At 43.9% G+C, this 21,399-nt stretch overlaps 1 protein-coding gene across 1 annotated transcript in view; it reads left to right on the forward strand.

Annotated features, from left to right (window-relative positions):
* The window catches only part of IL1RAPL1 (interleukin 1 receptor accessory protein like 1), a 1,338,708-nt gene that overhangs the window by 684,731 nt on the left and 632,578 nt on the right, over window positions 1-21,399 (forward strand). The window lies entirely within an intron of this gene.

The raw sequence follows: 21,399 nt of genomic DNA on the forward strand, positions 1-21,399 counted from the left end.
GCTCACTTTTTCTAACTTTGGTGACAAAATATGCAAAGATAAAACTTTTAAAGAGCCACCAAAACACAATCAAGATATTTCCCACTGTTAAATATATTTTCAGGGAAATATTCATCAGTATAGAGCAACAGTTATTTTGATAACTGAATTGTTTTTAGATTAATCCCTTCTTAGAAGTTTTGGCGTCTTTTAGGCAAATGAAAAAGAACAAGTATCAACTCTTAATTGATGTTAAAATATTTTGTTGCATTTTTACATATATATATATAGATTCAAACATGAGTTTTGTAAATGTTACATTTTTCACTATTTCAGCAAGTATGCTTATTTTAATGGGTCACATACTTAAAAACAACAAATTATGGATTTCAGCATAAAGCTCAGTGGGTGTTTCTATTCATCACATTACGAATTGGAATAAATGTCATTTTGGTGCCATCTTATTTTTGGCTCCTGATGAAAAAACAGGTTAATGGAATCATTCTTAGTTTCATTAATGATTTTAATGGTTCTCACAAAGTTCACGACATTTTAAAATTGTAATCAATTTAACATTAATTTTCTAATGCACTTGTCTAGTTATTAGTGGGGAAAAAAAGGTTTCTTAAAAGTACTCCATCCACTGGGAAGTTTCAGTGAAGAGAAATAAATGTGTGTGTATAGCCCCATGACTGGGGACAATAGGGAGTGAGTGTAACAGAGGGTGAGGGTAAAGAAGAAAGGAATAGGCATTTGTAGTTTTGGTGTTGGGTAGTAAAGAGTCAAGTTGCATTTATGCATTTAATTTTAATACCTTGAGTCTGGAGATTTTAAGCTTTTTTAAGGCTGAAAATCTTGAACTTGTATTAAGGACCCAAGGAATTCAGAGATTACCCCAAATATCCTAAAACAGGATGCAAATTTCATTTTATATTCATAAAATGAATTTTTGGGGGGAAAAGACAGACAACTTTTATCAGAATTTCCTGGACATATAAGACCAATAGATTCTGGACCATTGCTCTCTATATTAATTATATTCAGAATTCAATTGGAAAAATACAGGAAGAAAATATCATAAAGACCTCAATCAATGAATTCACTTTGGCTTATACAATAAATTACATAAAATAATCTTAACCAAAATGTAATGTGAAATAGCATTATGAGAATGAAGATTATGTACTTTGATTAAATTTTATATTAAAACATAGATTTGAGCATGTTTAAGCCTCATTGTCATAGTAAGAGGAAATAGGTATGATCTATTTTATGTTGAGAAATTCATTATCATAAATATTATTTTTACTATAAAATTTTAGAAAATTTATATTCATATAAAACTTGAGTTGATTATAGCTTTTATGACTAAAACTACATAATCTGTAAACTCAATGATATTGGCCTTATACATGATGAATTTTTTGTTTTTATTAAAATACTAGAGGCCTGGTGCACTGATTCATGCACTGGTGGGGTCCCTTGGCCTGGCCTGCAGAGATTGGGCCAAAACCAGCTCTCCGACATCCCCTGAGGGGTCCCAGATTGCAAGAGGGCAGTTCTTGGGTGACGTACCCTGGAATCAGGCTTCCTCCTCTGGTTTCAGGTGCATCACCTGAGAACCTCAGCTGCCAAGTCACCACAGCTCTACAGCTCTTTTATTGAGCATCTGCCCCCTGGTGGTCATTGCACATCATTGCTACCGGCCAGTTGGCCGGTCACTTAGGCATATATCTTATCTAAAAATAGACAAATAGGGTAATTAACCATACCTCCACTATGCTTCCCATTGGCTAATCAGGGCGATATGCAAATTAACTGCCAACCAAGATGGCGGCCCGGCAGCCACACAGCTGAAGCGAACATGAGGCTTGCTTGCTCCAGTGATGGAGGAAGCCAAGGTTCCCCGCCTGCCACATCCCGGCTCTAAGCTCCGAAAACAACAATGTTTCAATTATAGAAGCTAAACAAACCCCAGATACCTGCTTTCAGCCAGCCAGGGCCTCAGTGCTGGAGCCGGGCCTCAGAGCTGGAGCCGGCTCTCAGCTCCAGTGACAGCTATAGAAGGTAAATAAATCCCAGAATAAAAATAAAAAGAAAAAAAGGAGAGGCTGGGAGCTTCAGTTGCCCACCAGCCTGAAAACGGCCCTCAGCCCCTTACCCAGACTGGCCAGGCACCCCAGTGGGGACCCCCACACTGAAGGGGGTGTGACCAGCTGCAAACAGCTATCAGCCCCTCATCCAGGCTGGCCAGACACCCCAGTGGGGACCTCCACCCTGAAGGGGGTGTGACCAGCCTGAAAACAGTCATCAGCCCCTCATCCAGGCTAGCCAGGCACCCCAGTGGGGACCCACACCCTGAAGGGGGTGTGACCAGCTGCAAACAGCCATCAGCCCTTCACCCAGGCTATTCAGGCACCCAAGCGGGACCCCCACCCTGATCTGGGACACCCTTCAGGGCAAACCAGCCGGCCCCCACCCGTAAACCAGGCCTCTATCCTATATAGTAAAAGGGTAATATGCAAACTGACCCTAACAGCAGAAAGATTGGGAATGACTGGTCACTATGACACACACTGACCACCAGGGGTCAGGCGCTCAATGCAGGAGCTGCCCTCTGGTGGTCAGTGTGCTCTCACAGGGGGGAGCTCTGCTCAGCCACAAGCCAGGCTGATGGCTGCCAGTACATCGGTGGTGGTGGGAGCCTCTCGCGCCTCCTCAGCAGCACTAAGGATGTCCGACTGCAGCTTAGGTCTGCTCCCCGCTGGCAAGTGGACATCCCCAGAGGGCTGCCGGGCTGCCAGAGGGATGTCTGATTGCCATCTTAGGCCCAATCCCCCCGGGGAGCAGGCCTAAGCCAGCAGGTGGTCATCCCCCGAGGGGTCCCAGACTGCGAGGCCCGAGTGCATGAAAATTCGTGCACTCGGGGCGGGGGTGGTCCCTCAGCCCGGCCTGTGCCCTCTCACAATCCGGGACCCCTCGGGTAGGGTCCCTAGGACTGGCCTGAGATCAGACCTATCGGGGCTTTCCTTCCCCCGGCTGCAGGCAACTGGCCCCACCCCCGCTGCTGCCACTGCTTGCCATCTGTGCAGGGCTGCCCCCCCCCCTTCCCTTGCCACCAGTGGCCTCCCTCTGAAGGCAACAGGCATGGGGTGCTATGACTTGGCTGGCCTGGGCCTTCTTCTGCGGGGAGATCGCTGGCTGGCCGCACACGAGTCACTGCCAGTGGCCTGGGCCTCTCCTTTCTTTGCTGGGGGGTAGGGCCAGCCCTGCGAGGGACTGTCTGCCTACCTAATCACCCCTAACCACTTGCCTGCCTACCTGATCACCCCTAACTGCTTGCCTGGGGGTGGGGCCAGCCCTTCAAGGGCGATATCCAAATTAACTGCCAACCAAGATGGCAGTTCACTGAAGCGAACATGAGGCTTGCTTGCTCCAGTGATGGGGGAAGCCAAGGTTCCCCGCCTGCCGCGTCCCGGCTCTAAGCTCCGAAAGCAACAATGTTTCAATTATAGAAGCTAAACAAACCCCAGATACCTGCTTTCAGCCAGCCGGGGCCTCAGAGCTGGAGCAAGCAGGATAGCAACAGTGTTTCAATTATAGAAGCCAAACAAACCCCAGATACCTGCTTTCAGCCAGCCAGGGCCTCAGTGCTGGAGACCCTTCAAAGGGCTGACTGCCTACCAAATCACCCCTAACCACTCTGCCTCCCTTCTTGATCGCCCCTAACCGCTGACCTCCCTACCTGATCACTCCTAACCGCTGGTCTGCCTACCTGATCACCCCTAACCACTCTGCCTGCCTGACTGTCCCTAACCACTTGCTTGGGGGCGGGGCCAGCCCAGTGAGGGGCCATGGTGGTTCTGGTCATTCTGGTCGTTACAATTATGATGGCTGGCCTTTTATTATATAGGATATTTTTATTGATTTCAGAGAGAAAGGGAGAGGGAGAAAGAGAGAGAAACATCAATGATGAGAGAGAGTCATTGATCGGCTGCCTCCTCCACACCCCCTACTGGGGATTGTGCCTGTAACCCAGGCACATGCCATTGACCGGATAGAGTCTGCAGGCTGAAGCTCTATCCACTGAACCAAACCAGCTAGGGCCATGATGAATTTTCTTAAATATTAGTTTAAGTAGCAAGTTTCTGTGGTTTCCAAATAATTTAATGTGAAAGACCAAGATTTCTAAGAGGTTTTTATTATACTCTCCAAGTGGAGAATTAAATACAGTGATAAAAGACCAAGGTCAGGATCATCTGCATTCCTTTTACCAACCAATACATGTAGCCACAGATATAATATACATTGTATATCTAAATAGAAGAGTACAGAGAGAGTTCTGCATTCAGACAGGAATAGAATGTCTTCTTAGAAGTGGTTTGAGAGGTTTGAAAGAAATACCATGAGATGGCTTACATGTTGTCTCCTTAGAGGGCCATTAGTAAGAGCTTACCTCTTGCTAGATCACTTTGAAGCAGTTTACAATTGTTAAAAGGAAACAAATAATTACTTTAAATAAATTTGCCTATTACAGTAAAGTACATTGGTGGATATTTGTAAACACAGATAGAGGAGAAGCTGCAATTCATTATAATTACTACTTGTCATGATGTCATGAAGGTTCATGGAATAAGTATTGATGTCAATTAGAGGACAGGTTTTTGCCTGAGAGGAGGAACAAATCAAAACAGAGGCATACATGGAAATACAGATAATTACAAATCAATTATAATCATTCATCATTAAATAAATGGCTTTTTTATTAATGTTCTAACCTTTAAAAATTGTTTTCTGAACAATAATCCCTATTGTGAAAGTTAAATTTTATAATAATAAAATCCATATTTGAGGGGGAAAACCTGTTAATTTTCCAATTATATTATGAAATAAAATAAAATACATAATGAGTTTACATAATAGAAAAAAAATAATAGAAGCCAACTTCATGGAGTTGCTTTCTCTTGGTGTTTATTAATTGTAGTCTTAGGTAGTGATAAGTGCTATTCACCAGTGTTTTACTTGTCTGAGCTCAGTTCTCTTTAATATTCCTATGAAGGACATTTCCAGAGGTAGACTATTTTCCTCAAGACCCCCTTTTCACCCTCCTTCCTCCTCTTCTCTCAGCTGATATCCTGCTGATAAATGTTAAAACACTTGGGACCATCAGTTATAAATGCTCTTGCCTTACCTATATCTTAATTTGTATTCATGACCACAAACAATATCATGGCTTTTTCCTGCCTGAGGGATAAGGGTCTTATCTTCCACTTGATAGATAATTATTTCACCTATGCCCACCAACGTGTTAGGCCTCACCACCCTGAAGGCCCCTGATTGTATCTGTTCCTTTTCTCTTTCAACTCTATGGTTGTCTTCATTTTTCCCTCTCTATCATGGAACTATCCTTTTATTTTATCTTCTTTTCTGAGCCAAACTTGTAAGAGAATAATCTCAGTTCTCCATTGTCTAATCGCCCATTTCCTTCAGTTCACTGCAATCCAGCCTTTAACCCTCACTGGGCAAAAACTACTATGGTTATTTTTATGATAAATGATGACTTTTGTATTGTTAAATATAGTGAATATGTGCTAGTTATTCATTACAAGGTCTCTCTTCTGCACTTGGCACTGTTGATTACTCTGTCCTAGGAAGTCTCAACACACTTGCCTGCTATGACACCACTCTCTGTTGTAATTCCTCTGGGAGCACTTTGTCAGTATTCTGCAGGGGCTCGATCCTCTTTCTCCACTCATCTTTTAGGTATAGGTGCCACCATGCTTCTGTCCCAGTTCCTTTACTCTTCTCACTCTGCACATCCTCCTGGTGTCCCCATGCTTTCTCCCACACTTTGCATCTCCATCTTCTACTTCTATGTAGTGGTTCCACCTTCATACAGAATTCACCATGTCCAAATGCATACTGAGTTTAAGTCTTTCCCACTCTTCACATAACATCCCAAGGTTCACCTAGATTAGAAACAAGGGAGTCATCTTTGTTCCCCTACATCCTCACTTCACCATTCAATAAGTCACCAAGCCTTATACATTTCACCAACTAAGTACTTTCTGTTCCATCTTTTTTTCTTTCTTGTACCACGCTCTAATTCAAATGCTTTTTATTTCTTTTCTGATCTACAATAGCTCACAGAGTTACAAATAAATGAACTTGACACACATATTCTCATTCATAAAAGGATATCATTTTCGGATTTTGAAGCATGTCAGACATTTTAAAGTACCTATAAAATTAGTTTATTTTCTTCTAAGTTCTTAAATGGTTTACATGAATAATTCTACATCACCAGTTTATACATGTGTGGCTCATATAATATGCAATTCATTTAATAGTGTTATTATTTGGTGCTATATTAAATTCCTAAAATTTGCTAGTAAGGAGCAACCTATTCTGCATTTTTAAATCTATGGAAAGATTTAATTTCTTGCAATTAAAAAGGCTATGCTTTGTATTCACATGTTATATTTAACTCTGTGTAGAATATCTTTTTTTAAATATATTTTATTGATTTTTTTTACAGAGAGGAAGAGAGGGGGATAGTTAGAAACAGATCAGCTGCCTTCTGCACGCCCCCTACTGGGGATGTGCCCGCAACCACAACCCAGGTACATGCCCTTGACCAGAATCGAACCTGGAACCCTTCAAGTCCGCAGGCTGACGCTCTATCCACTGAGCCAAACAGATTAGGGCTGTGTAGAATATCTTTTAAATATTTCTGGATTCTCCTCTCTCTTTTTCACATAGCTGCAGATATTTCTCCATTTTGATAGATAGTTAGATTAATTTTTTAATATTATGGTCACTATATAGATCCCTGAAATATTTTGATGTACATAATTAAAAAGGATAAAAGTATGAATGTACAGGGGGGGAAAACATAGGTTTATAGTGGTTGTATGGAAAATAATACTATACACACACACACACACACACACACACACACACACACACTAGAGGCCTGGTGCACGACATTTGTGCACTGGGGAAGGGTGTCCCTCAGCCTGTACTGGGCCCTCTTGCAGTCTGGGACCCCTTGGGGGATGTCCGCCTGCCGGCTTAGGACATCCCCCGAGGGGTCCTTAACGCTGCCATGGAGGCAGGAGAGGCTCCCACCACCACAGCTGTGCTCGCCAGCCGTGAGCCTGGCTTCTGGCTGAGCAGAGCTCCCCCTGTGGGAGCCCACTGACCACCAGGGGGCAGCTCCTGCATTGAGCATCTTCCCCCTGGTAGTCAGTGCATGTCATAGCGACTGGTTGTTCACCATTCGGTCGATTTGTGTATTAGCCTTTTATTATCTAGGATATAAAAGCCCAGTGACCGTTATGGCAGAATGACCAGAATGACCAGTCGCTATGATGCACACTGACCACTAGGGAGGGACGCTCAATGCATGAACTTCCCCCTGGTGGTCAGTGGGGAGCGCTGCTCAGCCAGAAGCTGGGCTCTAAGGAGCAGTGAGCCAAGCAGTAAGGAGTGAGCAGGCAGGCGGTAGGGAGCAGCAAACTAAGCAGTAAGGAGTGAGCTGGTGGGCAGTAAGGAGTGAGCAGGCAGGCAGTTAGGAGCGGCAGGCCAAGCGGTAAGGAGTGAGCTGGTGGGTGGTAAGAAGCAAGCAGCCAGGCAGTTAGGAACAAGCAGGAAGGCAATTAGGAACAAGCAGGTGGGCAGTTAGTAGCAAGGGATCCCAGATTGCGATAGGGTGCAGGCTGGGCTGAGCCCTACCCTCCCCCCCGCATGAATTTCATGCATTGGACCTCTAGTTAATAAATAATTATACAAGAATAAACTCTGTGTTTTGCATACTGTAAACCTATGTTTGTCCCACCCTGTATGTGTCACTCAACCAGCTGATCCTTTCCAAGAGAAGAATGTGCATTTATTAATCATGTTTGTACTCTCAGCACTTATCATGGGGTCTGTCATATAGTAAGCATTAGATAAACATTTTTAAAATTAAAGATGCTATCAAAGGTCACCCAGAAATATTAATTCCACAGGACAGTTGAAGTTTTTCACATTTCCATTTGTTCATAATCCTCATTCTTCCTTATGCAATTATTTAAAATTAATTGGCAAGAATTGCTACTGTCCTTTTCTCAAACTTGTTTTGATTTCTAAACTTGATTCTTTTATTTTGCCATTTATATGCTTTTTACTTATTTGAAATTTGTAAAAATTAGACACCATATAAAATCAGACACTATTTCAGCTGGTTGTTTTATTCCACAGGGAACCATTCCTATCATTGTACTCTTGGTCATTTAAATACCTATTAGTCTACTTACTTTTATGTAGAAATATTGGTACAGTATCTCTGAACACCTTTTATGTGTAGCTACATAGAAATACCAAAGCTGTTCTTTCTCTTTTTTTGTTGTTGTGAAGGTTAAGAAAGGTCAAAGTGAAACCTGGTTTCATTCAAGGAATTTTTGTTAATTCATTAAGCCATGTCTTTGAACAAAGGGTCATGCATCTTCTTTTATTATGACTAGAGGCCTGGTGCACCGGTGGGGTCCCTTAGTCTGGCCTGTGCCCTCTCACAATCTGGGACCCCTCAAGGGATATCAGACTGCCAGTTTCGGCCTGATCCCCGCTGGCCTACGGGGATTAGGATGAAACCGGCAGTCCACTACCACCTGCCACTCCCGCTCATCCCAGTCCTGCTGTGCCTGCCATGGGCTCACGCACCCTGCATCTGATGCCTGTTGGTCAGCTGAGTGGTGCTTCCACTGTGGGAGCGCACTGACCACCAGGGGACAGCTCCTGCATTGAGCGTCTTCCCCCTGGTGGTCAGTGCGCATCATAGCAACCAGGCGCCTGGTTGTTCGGTCATTCGGTCGCTTAGGCTTTTATATATATATAGATGATGAATTGGTTTGTGTGTAAAGGCATATTTATGACCTTAGATCTAGTCAAGTAGACTATCTCTCCAATTCATGTGTATGCCTTTCCAAGTAAGGCCAATATTTGTACAAAGACAAAGTATCTTATTGAATTTGAACTTACACCAAATAAAGTCAAATACTTAGCAGCAACTTCACTTTCAATGTAGAAAATTATATGATACTAGAGGCCCGGTGCAAAAATTCATGCATGGGTGGGGTCCATCCAGCCGACCCTGATCGGGACTGGGCTGGCAGAGGGGAGGGACCGTGGGAGGTTGGCCGGCCAGCCCTGTCCCAGATCGGGTTGCGGGGGAGGGGGGGCTGGTTGGGGGCCAGGCCGGCTGGGGGGAGCAGCCAGCCAATAATTGGGCAGGTTGGCTGGCTGCGGTGCACGTCATAGTGACTAGTCGTTCTGGTCTTTCTGGTAGCTTGGTTTTTATATATATACACTAGAGGACCGGTGCACAAAATTCGTGCACTGGGGGATGGGGTTCCCTCAGCCAAGCCTGCCCCTCAGTCCAGGAGCCCTCAGTGGATGTCCTACTGATGGCCACAGTCTGGCAGCAGAGGCTCGGTGCAGCCTGACGTGTGTGTGTGTGTGTGTGTGTGTGTGTGTGTGTGTGTCCACTGGTGGTCTGCTCCCAACCACATTGGAAGCTCAGAGTAGGTGCTGTGTGTGTGTGTGTGTGTGTGTGTGTGTGTGTGTGTCTGCTGGGGGCCTACCCCCAGCCACACCCTGGAGGCTTGGAGCAGGCGCCCCTCTCTATTGATCTCTCAGGTTCCTGGCCTCCACTGCATGTTTTACTCTCCCTTGAGCTGTGGCCAGGGTGGGGCGCCCTTTCCTGCTGTGGGATCTCCAGAGCTACCCAGGGACAGGCGCACAGGGGGGCTGGCTGCAGGCCACCCTATCCCGCTGTGGGATCGCATGAGCAATCCCATGGGCAGGCAGACACACACAGGGGCTGGCTGAAGGCCGCCCTTTCCTGCTCCGTGATCCCTGCGGTGACCCACGGGCAGGCGCACAAAGGGGGGCTGGCTGCAGGCCGCCCTATCCTGCTCCTTGATGGCCGCGGAGATCCCACGGGCAGGCGCACACAGGGGCTGGCTGCAGGCCGCCCTTTCCTGCTCCGTGATCTCTGTGGAGATCCCACCGGCAGGCACACACGGAGGCTGGCTGCAGGCCCCCCTTTCCTGCTGTGGGATCACCGCTGCGATCCCACGGGCAGGCGCACAGGGGGGCTGGCTAGAGGCCGCTCTTTCCTGCTTGGGGATCGCAGTGGCGACCCAGGTGCAGGCACACACAGGGCTGGCTGCAGGCTGCCCTTTCCTGCTCTGTGATCGCTGCAGCGACCCAGGGGCAGGCGCACAGGGGGACTGGCTGCAGGCAACCCTTTCCTGCTTGGGGATCGCAGGGGTGACCCAGGGGCTGGTGCACACGGGGGCTGGCTGCAGGCCGCCCTTTCCTGCTGTGGGATCTCTGGCTGCTCATCCTTGGCGGGAGGGCCTGTTCGGGGCGTGACTGCTGGCTGATGGGCAGCAGTCCCCGCCAGTGCCGGGGGATCACCCGAGGGAAAGCCGGTTGGGGGCCTGGCCAGTGGCGGATCGCTGGGGTCACGCCTGCCAGCCCTGGGTCGGGTTGCACAGGAGTCGCCCGCCATCAGGGTCACAGATAGCTGGCCCGGATGGCGGCGGGGGCAGGCAGAATAGCGCGGTCCCATCCTGCCTGCAGTATGCAAATTAGCCGCCATCTTTGTTGGCGGTTAACCGCCATCTTGACTGGCAGTTAATTTGCGTATCGCTCTGATTAGCCAATGGGAAGGGTAGCGGTCGTACGCTAATTACCATTTTTCTCTTTTATTAGATAGGATAGATATCTTATACATGGGTGCATTTTTCTTACATCTATATTTAGCTTATAAATATACTTTATTTATTTATTTATTTATTTTTATTATTAAATTTTTGTTGTTCAGATTACATTTGTTCCTCTTCCCCCCCCCCATAACTCCCCTCCTTCCAGTTCCCGCCCCACCCTTCGCCCTCACTCCCCACCCACTGTCCTCATCCATAGGTGCACGATTTTTGTCCCGTCTCTTCCCGAATCTCCCATTCCCCTTTCCCCCCCAAGAATAGTCAGTCCATTCCCTTTCTATGTCCCTGATTCATTATAATCACCAGTTCATTCTGTACATCAGATTATTTATTCACTTGATTCTTAGATTCACTTGTTGATAGATGCATGTTTGTTGTTCACAATTTGTATCTTTACCTTTTTCTTCTTCCTCTTCTTAAAGGATACCTTTCAGTATTTCGTATAATACTGGTTTGGTGGTGATGAACTCCTTTAGCTTTTCCTTATCTGTGAAGCTCTTTATCTGACCTTCAATTCTGAATGATAGCTTTGCTGGATAAAGTAATCTTGGTTGTAGGTTCTTGGTATTCAGCACTTTGAATATTTCTTGCCATTCCCTTCTGGCCTGCAAAGTTTCTGTTGAGAAATCAGCTGACAGTCGTATGGGTATTCCCTTGTAGGTAATTGAGTCTCTTTCTCTTGCTGCTTTTAAGATTCTCTCTTTGTCTTTTGCTCTTGGCATTTTAATTATGATATGTCTTGGTGTGGTCCTCTTTGGATTCCTTTTGTTTGGGGTTCTCTGCGCTTCTTGGACCTGTAAGTCCATTTCTTTCACCAGGTGGGGGAAGTTCTCTGCCATTATTTCTTCAAATAGGTTTTCAATATCTTGCTGTCTCTCATCTTCTGGCACTCCTATTATTCTGATGTTGCTACGCTTGTAGCTGTCCCAGAGGCTCCTTACACTATCTTCACACTTTCGGATTCTTTTTTCATTTTGCTTTTCCAGTTGGGTGTTTTTTGCTTCTTCGGTTTGATTCTTGTGCTCCTCTGGTCTGCTATTGGGTATAATATTCTTTATTTCAGTCCGTGTATGCTTACTTTCTAATTTCTTTATCGTAGCATCGAGGGTCTCATTAGTTTTCGTGAGGCTCTGCTCAAGTTTATAGCAAGCCCTCAAAATTGCGATTCTTAGCTCCATATCCTCCATTTCTGTCATGTTTTTTTTTGTCTCCGCATCTTTTATGCTTTCTTGGTGCACCCCCTTGTGGTCTTTGTGCGCAGTCTTGTTCTAGCCAAGCCTTAATTGTTGTAGTTAACACTAGAGGGATTTGACCACCAGGCCGACTGGCTGTAGGAATCAGCTATGTGGAAAACTTCAGTCCTCTGGGGAGGCGCTAGTCCAGCCTTTGCCTGAGGCAATTGGCAAATGGCTGTGCGCAGGGTTTGGGCGGGGCGGGCTCAACAGGGCGGGGGGAGGGAGCAGCTATGGCCGCTCTCAGTCTGTCTCCAGGGGCTCTGCCTCTCTGTCCCCACAACCGCTGCAAACCTTGGAGGGACCGTAGCCAGACAGTCCCGCTTCTCCCGTTTGAGTCTGGGTCCCTAGAGACTCGCCCGGATCTGTAGCCCAGAGTCTGAGACTCACTCCCGACTGAAAACGACAACCGCGCCCTCAGCCACCAGCCTGCTTTGCGCGCGCACCGCCGCACCACCGTACCTTTAAATTTTCCACACTGCGCCTCCTCTAAGCCTCGTAATGCTGTTGTTTTTCCTTCTAGTTGAAGAGTCCCTCCTCAGCCAGCCTTCCTGTGGTTCTGGGTGATGTCCGTTCTGTCTTTTAGTTGTATTTTTGAAGTGGTTGTTTGAGGCAGCAAACTCCCGTGTTTACCTATGGTGCCATCTTGGTTTCTCAATATACTTTTAATAATACTTGAAAAATTAGTAGTATTGAGAATGCATTGTTCTAATGGATCTAGACTTCACTATCTTATTACATGAACAGCCTAAAAATGGATAAGTATTTAATGTATGTTTTAACTATTTACACAGATTTATACCTTGGTGGTAGTAACATTACAAACAGGTTTTCTTATTCTCACAGTGACCCTGCAAAAAGTGGACTATTGTTATTTCCATTGCCCAGATGAAAATGCAAGGCTCAAAGAATTTATATGACTTCCCATTATCATAGTGGGGCTGAAATTGAACCAACTTAAGAGGATATGAGAATTAATTATCTCTCTTGTATAGCAATGGTTTTCAATATTTCTCTGCTTTCAAATTTCCATGTGAGCAATACTCTCCCATTATTTTATACAATACTTCTTCAGAAAAAGAGAAAGGTATATCATTTAAATCTGCTGTTTTTCACACTTACCTCCCTACCCTTAGTAGTTTCAATACCCATGATCCTCAGGAGAATCACTACACTATATAGCAGTGGTTGAATGCTGGCTCTCAGACTCAGATGTAATTATTCCAGGTTTTAGGATGTTAGATGTGAGGTGAACTTTATTCCTTCATGTTTCCCAACTGTAAAGAAAACATTCTGTTGATTTTGAGGGGGTCCTTTAAAAGACTTATTCACTTAGCTAGAGATGATAGGTTACAACCACATTTTTTCCCCAAAATGGCAGACAACAGCTGTGTTGAGCTGGTTAGAAGCACTGGAACTAATAAAGTGAGTTAAGCCTGACTGGCCTGGCTCAGTGGTTGAGCGTTGACCTATGAACCAGGAGGTCACGGTTTGATTCTGTGGTCAGGGCACATGCCCGGGTTGTGGGCTCAATCCCCAGTGTGGGGCATGCAGGAGGCAGTCCATCAGTGATTCTCTCTCATCATTGATGTTTCTATCTTTCCCTTCCTCTCCATACCTGTCTGAAATATATATAAATGTATATATATACATCTGCACAGACTACTACATCTGTACTTTTGTAAAACATATGTAATCTGAAAGTCAGTAAAGAGTTCAAGCGTGGAACACATGCTTACCCATTTCCTTTGAAAATTTCTACTTAGTGATTTATCAGTCACCCTAGCATTTCACATCTGTTGTAACTTGATGCTGAGTGCCACCTTCAGTTTTAACAACTTGTTTCATATATATTCTTTTTTGTCCACACAAATGTGAGAGTTATTTTTGAAATGTAATGTCAAAAGTGGTTATTTTTCTTAGTGGATAAGCCTGTCACAGACTTTGAAATCAGGAAACCAAGGTTATTAGATTTATGACTTTAGGAAAGTGACTTGGCTTCTTTGTGTCAGTAAAATGAGGATAATAATGGTAACTACCACATAGGACTATTATAAACACAATGGATCAGATATGTAAAGAAATTAACCTGATACTGGACTTGTGGTTTGGTGTTCAATAAGTTTATTATTATTACTATGATTGTTATCATTCAAATCTATATTGAACCATCCTATATAATAAAAGCCTAATATGCAAATTGTCCAACCTGGAGTTCGACTGGGAGTTCGACTGCTCACTATGATGTGCCCTGACCACCAGGGGGTGGCATGGAACATGGTGGGTGTCAGCGATGCAGCACTGGCAGTGGTTGGCAGTGGAGGCACAAAATCCTTGTCTTTTTGTTCTGTAAAAGGTGCAAAGAGCCAACCAGACCTCAAGCCACATCTACTGGGTTAGAAAAATACATAAAATCAAACATTCTGTTTGGCTGATTTCCTCTGAGAGTCCAGATTTTGTAACACCTATATTTCTCTGTTATGTTTTCCCCATATTTGAAAGTCTATTTACATGGCTGATGGGCCCCGACGAGAGTAGGACTGCATTGGGATGGTGGAGCAGGTGAGCGTGAGGTGCCAGGCCAAGGTGGGTGCGAGCAGGGTCCCAATCGCCCCACCGATTGCCCCACAGACAGCTACCAGCAGTGGCAACAGGGGGCGGGGCCACCACCTAGCTCCCAGGTGCTGAGGGAGCTGGGTGGGGGGCCCAGCCAGATCAGTCGCCCACAGGTGAGGGGGTGGCACCGGGCCAAGGGGGGGTGCAAGGCGGGGCTGCAAGGCTGGGGGCATGAGCTGGGACCCAATTCCCACAGGCCACCCTGTGGGACCCCACCCATGCATGAATTCATGCACTGGGCCTCTAGTTAGTAGATAAAAAAGGAAAAAATAAACCAAAGTGTATGAAATGCCTCAAGTTATTTTTCAGGACACCATTATAAGGTCTTTGGAAGCAGGAAATATAATTGAGAATTTCTCAGAGCCCCAAATCATAAAAATATCCACATAGATTTAAAGGATAAACCTGGCTTATAAAGAAGCTTAATTAATATTGTAATGAAATTATGTAACTCTTTAGGTATTAGGTAACTTCACAAAGTATATAGAATCATAATAGTATTCTATTAGTTTCCTGAGGCTACTGTAACAAATCACTGCCAACTTGGTGGCTTAAAACAGAGAAATTTATTCAATCATAGATCTGGTGGTTTTGAATCTAAAATCTGGCTTCTCAGAGGAAATAAGCCAAACAGAATATTTGATTTTATGTATTTTTCTAACCCAGTAGATGTGGCTTGAGGTCTGGTTGGCTCTTTGCACCTTTTACAGAACAAAAGACAAGGATTTTGTAACACCTATATTTCTCTGTTATGTTTTCCCTATATTTGAAAGTCTATTTACATTATAGATGTTGAGTTTGTTAAAAAAGTCAGTGGTGGTTTAACTTTTGAAAAAATGCTAGTTAATGAAAACTATGTGTAATTTTTAAATTATCTTTGATTCTGTTGTATTTAAAGACACACATAGTCAGGCAGGCATGGCTCAGTGTTTGAGAGTCTACCTATGATCCAGAAGGTCATGGTCCGATTCCTGGTTAGAGCTCATGCTTAGTTGCAGGCTCGATCCCCAGTGCCCCGGGTGTGCAGGGGGCAGCCGATAAATGATTATCTCTCCTTATTGATGCTTCTGTCTCTCTTTCCCTCTCCCTCTCAGAAATCAATAAAAATATATTAAAAAATAGAAATAAAGACCCACACATATATGGAAATAGTTGTGAAAGTATATCATGGCTAGAGCTAGTGTGCTTCCTTATGAAAATATATCTGAATTATATCTTTTATTCTTTTTTATAAATCTGACCTCCATAGCCAATTACATATTAAAAGTAAGTATGCCTATATTGTTTTGCTTTCTGGATTTATCTCTGCATAGTTTTGTCTTCTTTTTTTGAAAGACATGCACAAGAACATAAATAGTTCAAAATGTAAATGCTAACTATAAGTGTCCACTTTTATTGTAAAACTAGTGGCCCAGTGCATGAAATTCATGCACAGGGGGTTGTCCCTTGGCCCAGCCTGCACCCTCTCCAATATGGAACCCCTTGGTAGATGTCCAACAGTCGGACATCCCTTTCACAATCCGGGACCACTGGCTCCTAACCACTTGCGTGCCTGCCTGATCGCCCCTAACCACTCTGCCTGCCAGCCTGTTCGGCCCCTACTGCCCCCCCTGCCAGCCTGCTTGGCCCCAACTGACACTCCCTGGTTGCCTGATCACCCCTAACTGCCCCCCCTGCCAGCCTGCTCACCCCCAACTGGCCCCTACTGCCAGCCTCATCACCCCCAACTGCCCTCCCCTCCTGGCCTGATCGCCCCTAACTGCCTCTTCCTTGGCCGTGCCACTATGGCTTTGTCTGGGCAGCAGCCACGGAGCCAGCTGGGGCAACCAAGGAAGCCAAGCCTTGGTGACCAAGGAAGCCAAGCCGGCCAGAGAGGAAGCCAAGCCTCCCGTGCCCGCTCTCCGGCCGGCTTGGCTCCATGGCTCCAGCCAGCGCCGCCATCTTTGTTGTGTCAATTTGCATATTCCCTCCTTATTGGCTGTGGGCACCTCCATCTTTATTGTGAAGTGGTGGTTAATTTGTACATTACTCTTTTATTAGATAGGATGGCTTTGGAAACTTCACTGCAAAACATTAAAAAGAACTGCAATACATTAAAAGATATACCTAGGTTAAAATATGTGTGTGAATAATTATATTCATTTTTATGTTTCTATGAAAATATAGACTAGTATAGTTTTTGAAGTTTAAAATTCAGTTGAATTTTGTCACTCTTAAATTTTAAGGTGACTGGATTATTTTTTAAAGCATTGTCAACGAGATAAAAGAGCATACATTTATAAAATGATTATCTTGTTTAAAGAGAAAAAAATATTACTATTTTAAACTTTAAAAACATCAACAGCGTTAAGGGAACATACAGAATATAGTACTGGCTAAAAGAGATGACTTGTAGTTCATGACCCTCAAACTCATGCCCATTATGTGTGTCACATTATGAAAGAACCTTAACCTCAATTAACCTCAATGTCCTTATCTAACAAATGGGAATTGAAATAATGCTATAGGTGTTTTTTTTAGGATTAAATAAGTTACTGTATACAAAGCTTAAAACTTTCTTTGTACCTGTCAAACAAAATATTTAACAGATATTATAATTATTATACATTATAGTTATCAATATACCACTTTCTCTGGATTGAGCTTTTTAAGGACTAAGAGAACATATTTCAGCAATTAGCACAATTTATATTCTTAAGCTTGAATAAATGATTCATTGAATGAATAAATTGTTGGCTGAGTTAACAATAAAGTTCATAAGAGGAATATGAATTTTAACTTTTTAGGAGATGTAGCCCAGCTGGTGTTGCTCAGTGGTTGACCATGGACCTATGAACCAGGAGGTCAAGGTTAGATTCTCAGGTCAGGGCACATGCCCCTGTTGCAGGCTTGATCCCTGGTGTGAGGCATGCAGGAGGCAGCTAGCCAATCAATGATTCTCTCTCATCATTGATGTTTCTATCTCTCTCCCTCTCCCTTCCTCTCTGAAATCATTTATATATATATTTAAAGGCAGTGTTTATTAAAAACATTTATTTTCAAAATTAAGCTATCCTCTGTTAAAGTGTGTATACATTTTTTGGGAATATATATATATATATATATATATATATATATATACTGAAGCAAGTGCATTTGAACATAGAATGCAATATTTTTAATAAGTCTAAAAGGGTTATATTATGGGTTTTAATTCTTTACATTTCCAGGAAGATTCTGTAGATATTATTAAAAGTTTGCTTAGCTAGGTTGTTAAATATTTACTTTTGATTTTAGACAATTGCCTTAAAAGCAAAGCTTGTGTTATTAATAAAAGTACTGCTTTTTCACACATTTTTCTGCATTACAACTCTCTGAGAGGCTAATGACAGAAATATAACTCAAAATAGTTCAAAAGAAATATGTTGACTCAGTAACTTAACACTTCAGTGGTAGCATTGTCACTGTTACAACTACAGATATAGCTGAATCTAGTATTCCTCTTGCTTCTCTCTCTTCCCCCCACTTCCCCAGCTTCCTCCTCCTCTTCCTCTCCAGTGCCTGTCCCTGTCTCTGTTTCTTCATTTCTTAACTGGTCTTTCTCCTGTGTCCCTGTGTTAGCTTCTTTCTCAGTCAGGTTCTATCCTTCTGTTTACTAAAATGGCCCCTAACAGCCTAGACGTACATGATCCCTAGTTCCCTCATTTCAGAAAACTCTAGGTTTTTGTATGTCAGGCTTTGATTGCATACTTTGATCATAAGCCCATGCCTGAACCAACTTTAGTGGCCAAGGTGATATAGGACTCTGCTTGGCCTGTCTTGGGTCATATATCTACCACCAATACCAGGGATAAGATCAGCCCACCTGAGCCACACGGACTGAGAAGTGTGATCTGTTCTGTCTAACATAGTCTGGACAAATGCAAACAGGCAGTCACACACATATTCTTAAATGTTACATGTTCTTTGGTAATAACCTTGTGAGAATAATTGGACCGTCGTTTATAATAGAGGCAGTTTCGCATACTGGAAAGATATAGGAGGCAGATAACTTTGACTCCTTTCCATTTTGGCTATGTGCTCTCAGGTCAGTTACATAACCTTTGTGAATTTCTATTTCCTCACTGTTTACTTGGGATAATATACAAGATTGTGATGAAGACTAAATGATATATTACATCAAGAAGAATGTAGTACTTAGCACATAGTAGACAGTCAATATATATTAAATGTATCATTATAAGTTACTCTTTAACAAAACTACTTTAGGATTCAGTGAATTCAGGAGTGGATAAGGGATATTTAATCTGGAAAAGTACCACCTATACGCTTTTTATAAAAACAAAATTTGTAACTTATGGGTGTTTTAGATATGTAGAATTATTATAAAGTTAGTGTAGAGAGTTCCTATACATGCCACATCAGGTTTCCCCTATAATTAACTACTTATATCATCATGAAACATTTGTCACAATAAGCCAATACTGATATATTATCAACTGAAGTCAATACTTCAGGTTGTTTTTTTTCCTAAAGTCCTTTCTATGTTCCAAGATCCCATTAATGATAATACGTTACACTTAATCATCATGCCTCAGACTCTTCTTGGTTGGGACAGTTTATCGGATATTTCTTGCTTTTTATGACCTTGATAGCTTTGAGGAATACTACTGATCAGGTATTATGTAGGCAGATATTTCTGGGCCCATTCTAAGGTCAAGAACTTTTCATCACTTCCAATACTGTAGCTTTGTCTGTTATCTGTTATGTAGTAGGTGCTAAATAAATAATTGTCTGCCAAATGATAAAATGGATGCAATGGCAGAGTCCACTGGCTAACTACCCAATATTCTTCTTTATCTTCTTCATTACCAACAAAAGCCTACTTTAAAAAATATTTATTTTATTGAGGTTAAATTCTTATAAAATGAAAGTATCCATTTTAAAATGAATAATTCAGTGTCAGCATATTTATGATGTTGTGTAACCACCACATCTAATTCCAAAGCATTTCCAAAAGGAAACCCCATACCCATTAAGCAGTTGATCCCTATTTCTCCTCTCCCCAGCTCCTAACAACTACCTATCTGCATTCTGTATTTATATACTTATAATTTCATGATAATTAATATAAATGAATTCATACAATATGTGACTTTACTCTGGCTTCTGTCAGCATGTTTTTGAGGCTCATCCACATTTTAGCATTTATCAGTACTTTATTACTTCACTAGAGGCCTGGTTCATGCACTAGGGGGGAGGTTCCCTCAGCCCAGCCCGCACCCACTCCAATCAGGGACCCCTCAGGGGATGTCTGACTGCCTGTTTAGGCTCAATCCCTCTCACAATTTGGGACTGCTGGCTCCTAACCACTCACCTCCCTGCCTGCCTGTCTGATTGCCCCTAACCTCTCTGCCTGGCTGCCTGATCACCCCTAACTGTCCTCCCCTGCTGGCCTGATTGAGCCCCCAACTGCTCTCACCTGCTGGCCTGATCTCACCCCCAGCTGCCTCTGCCTGCCTGATCACCACTAACTGCCCTCCCTTGCTGGCCTGATCTCACACCCATCGGCCCTACCCTGCTGGCCTGATAGCCCCTATCTCCCTCTGCCTGCCTGATCACTCCTAACTGCCCTCCCCTGCCCTCACTCCCAACTACCCTCCTCTGCCGGCCAATTTGGTTCTGATTGGTCAGTTTCTATGCCAGTCAGCATCAAAAGCTTGGCCTCCTAGGCAGCCATTGGCTCCTCACAATTGACCCAGATTTGGTTCTGATTGGTCAGTTTCTATGCCAGTCAGCATCAAAAGCTCCACCTCCTAGGCAGCCATTGGCTCCTTACATTCACCCAGATTTGGTTCTGATTGGTCAGTTTCTATGGCAGTCAGCATCAAAAGCTCCACCTCCTAGGCAGCCATTGGCTCCTTACATTCACCCAAATTTGGTTCTGATTGGTCAGTTTCTATGCCAGTCAGCATATCTGGGCCTATCCACGGGGCCTTATCAGAAAGGCGAGGCTGATCAGTAGCCCCATGGAGGCCTGGAGAGAAATGGAGGTGGGGCTGTTGGCCAGGCCAGGAGAGAAAGAGAGGCAAGTTCTGATCAACAGCTGCCACAGAGGCTACGGATCAGACCCTGCCCCTCTCTCTGCTGGCCTCTCTCCGGGCCTGATGCGCAGCCCCCTAGGCAGTCAGTGCTGGGTCAGAGCAGCGGCCCCAGTCAGTGCTGGGTTGCCATGGCTGACTTCCGGTCTGGTCAAGCCTTTGGTCGTAATGGTTGTTATGACCCTGGTTCTTTATTATATAGATTACTTTTTTATTATTATTTCTAAAGTTTTACATATGTCTTCTTTTTCCCCAATTGACCCCACCTGGCCATTCCTACCCCAGGCAAGCCCCCACTGCCCCAGTGTCTGTGTCCATTGGTTATGCTAATATGCATGCATACAAGTTTTTTGTTGCTTTCTAACCCCCACCCCCATTTGTCTCTGGATCTATTCTTGTTCATCAAATTATTTTGATCATTATATCCCACATATGAGTGAGATCATGCGATATTTATGTTTCTCCAACTGGCTTATATACTCTGATTTCTCTTCAGATCACATAAATCTTTTGCCTTTTACTTCATTACTTTTTATGTAATAAACCTACTTTTAATTGGAATATCAATGTACCCAAGCTTAAGAGAAAGTTACATGGTTCAGCTGGCATGGCTCAGTGGTTGAGCATCAACCTAGGAACCTGGAGGTCACGATTTGATTCCAGGTCAGGGCACCTACCCAGGTTGCGGGCCCCCATTGTGGTTGTGCAGGAGACAGCCGA

Source organism: Myotis lucifugus, unplaced genomic scaffold, assembly GCF_000147115.1.
Source record: "Myotis lucifugus unplaced genomic scaffold, Myoluc2.0 scaffold_20, whole genome shotgun sequence".
In the NCBI taxonomy this organism is placed as follows: domain Eukaryota; kingdom Metazoa; phylum Chordata; class Mammalia; order Chiroptera; family Vespertilionidae; genus Myotis; species Myotis lucifugus.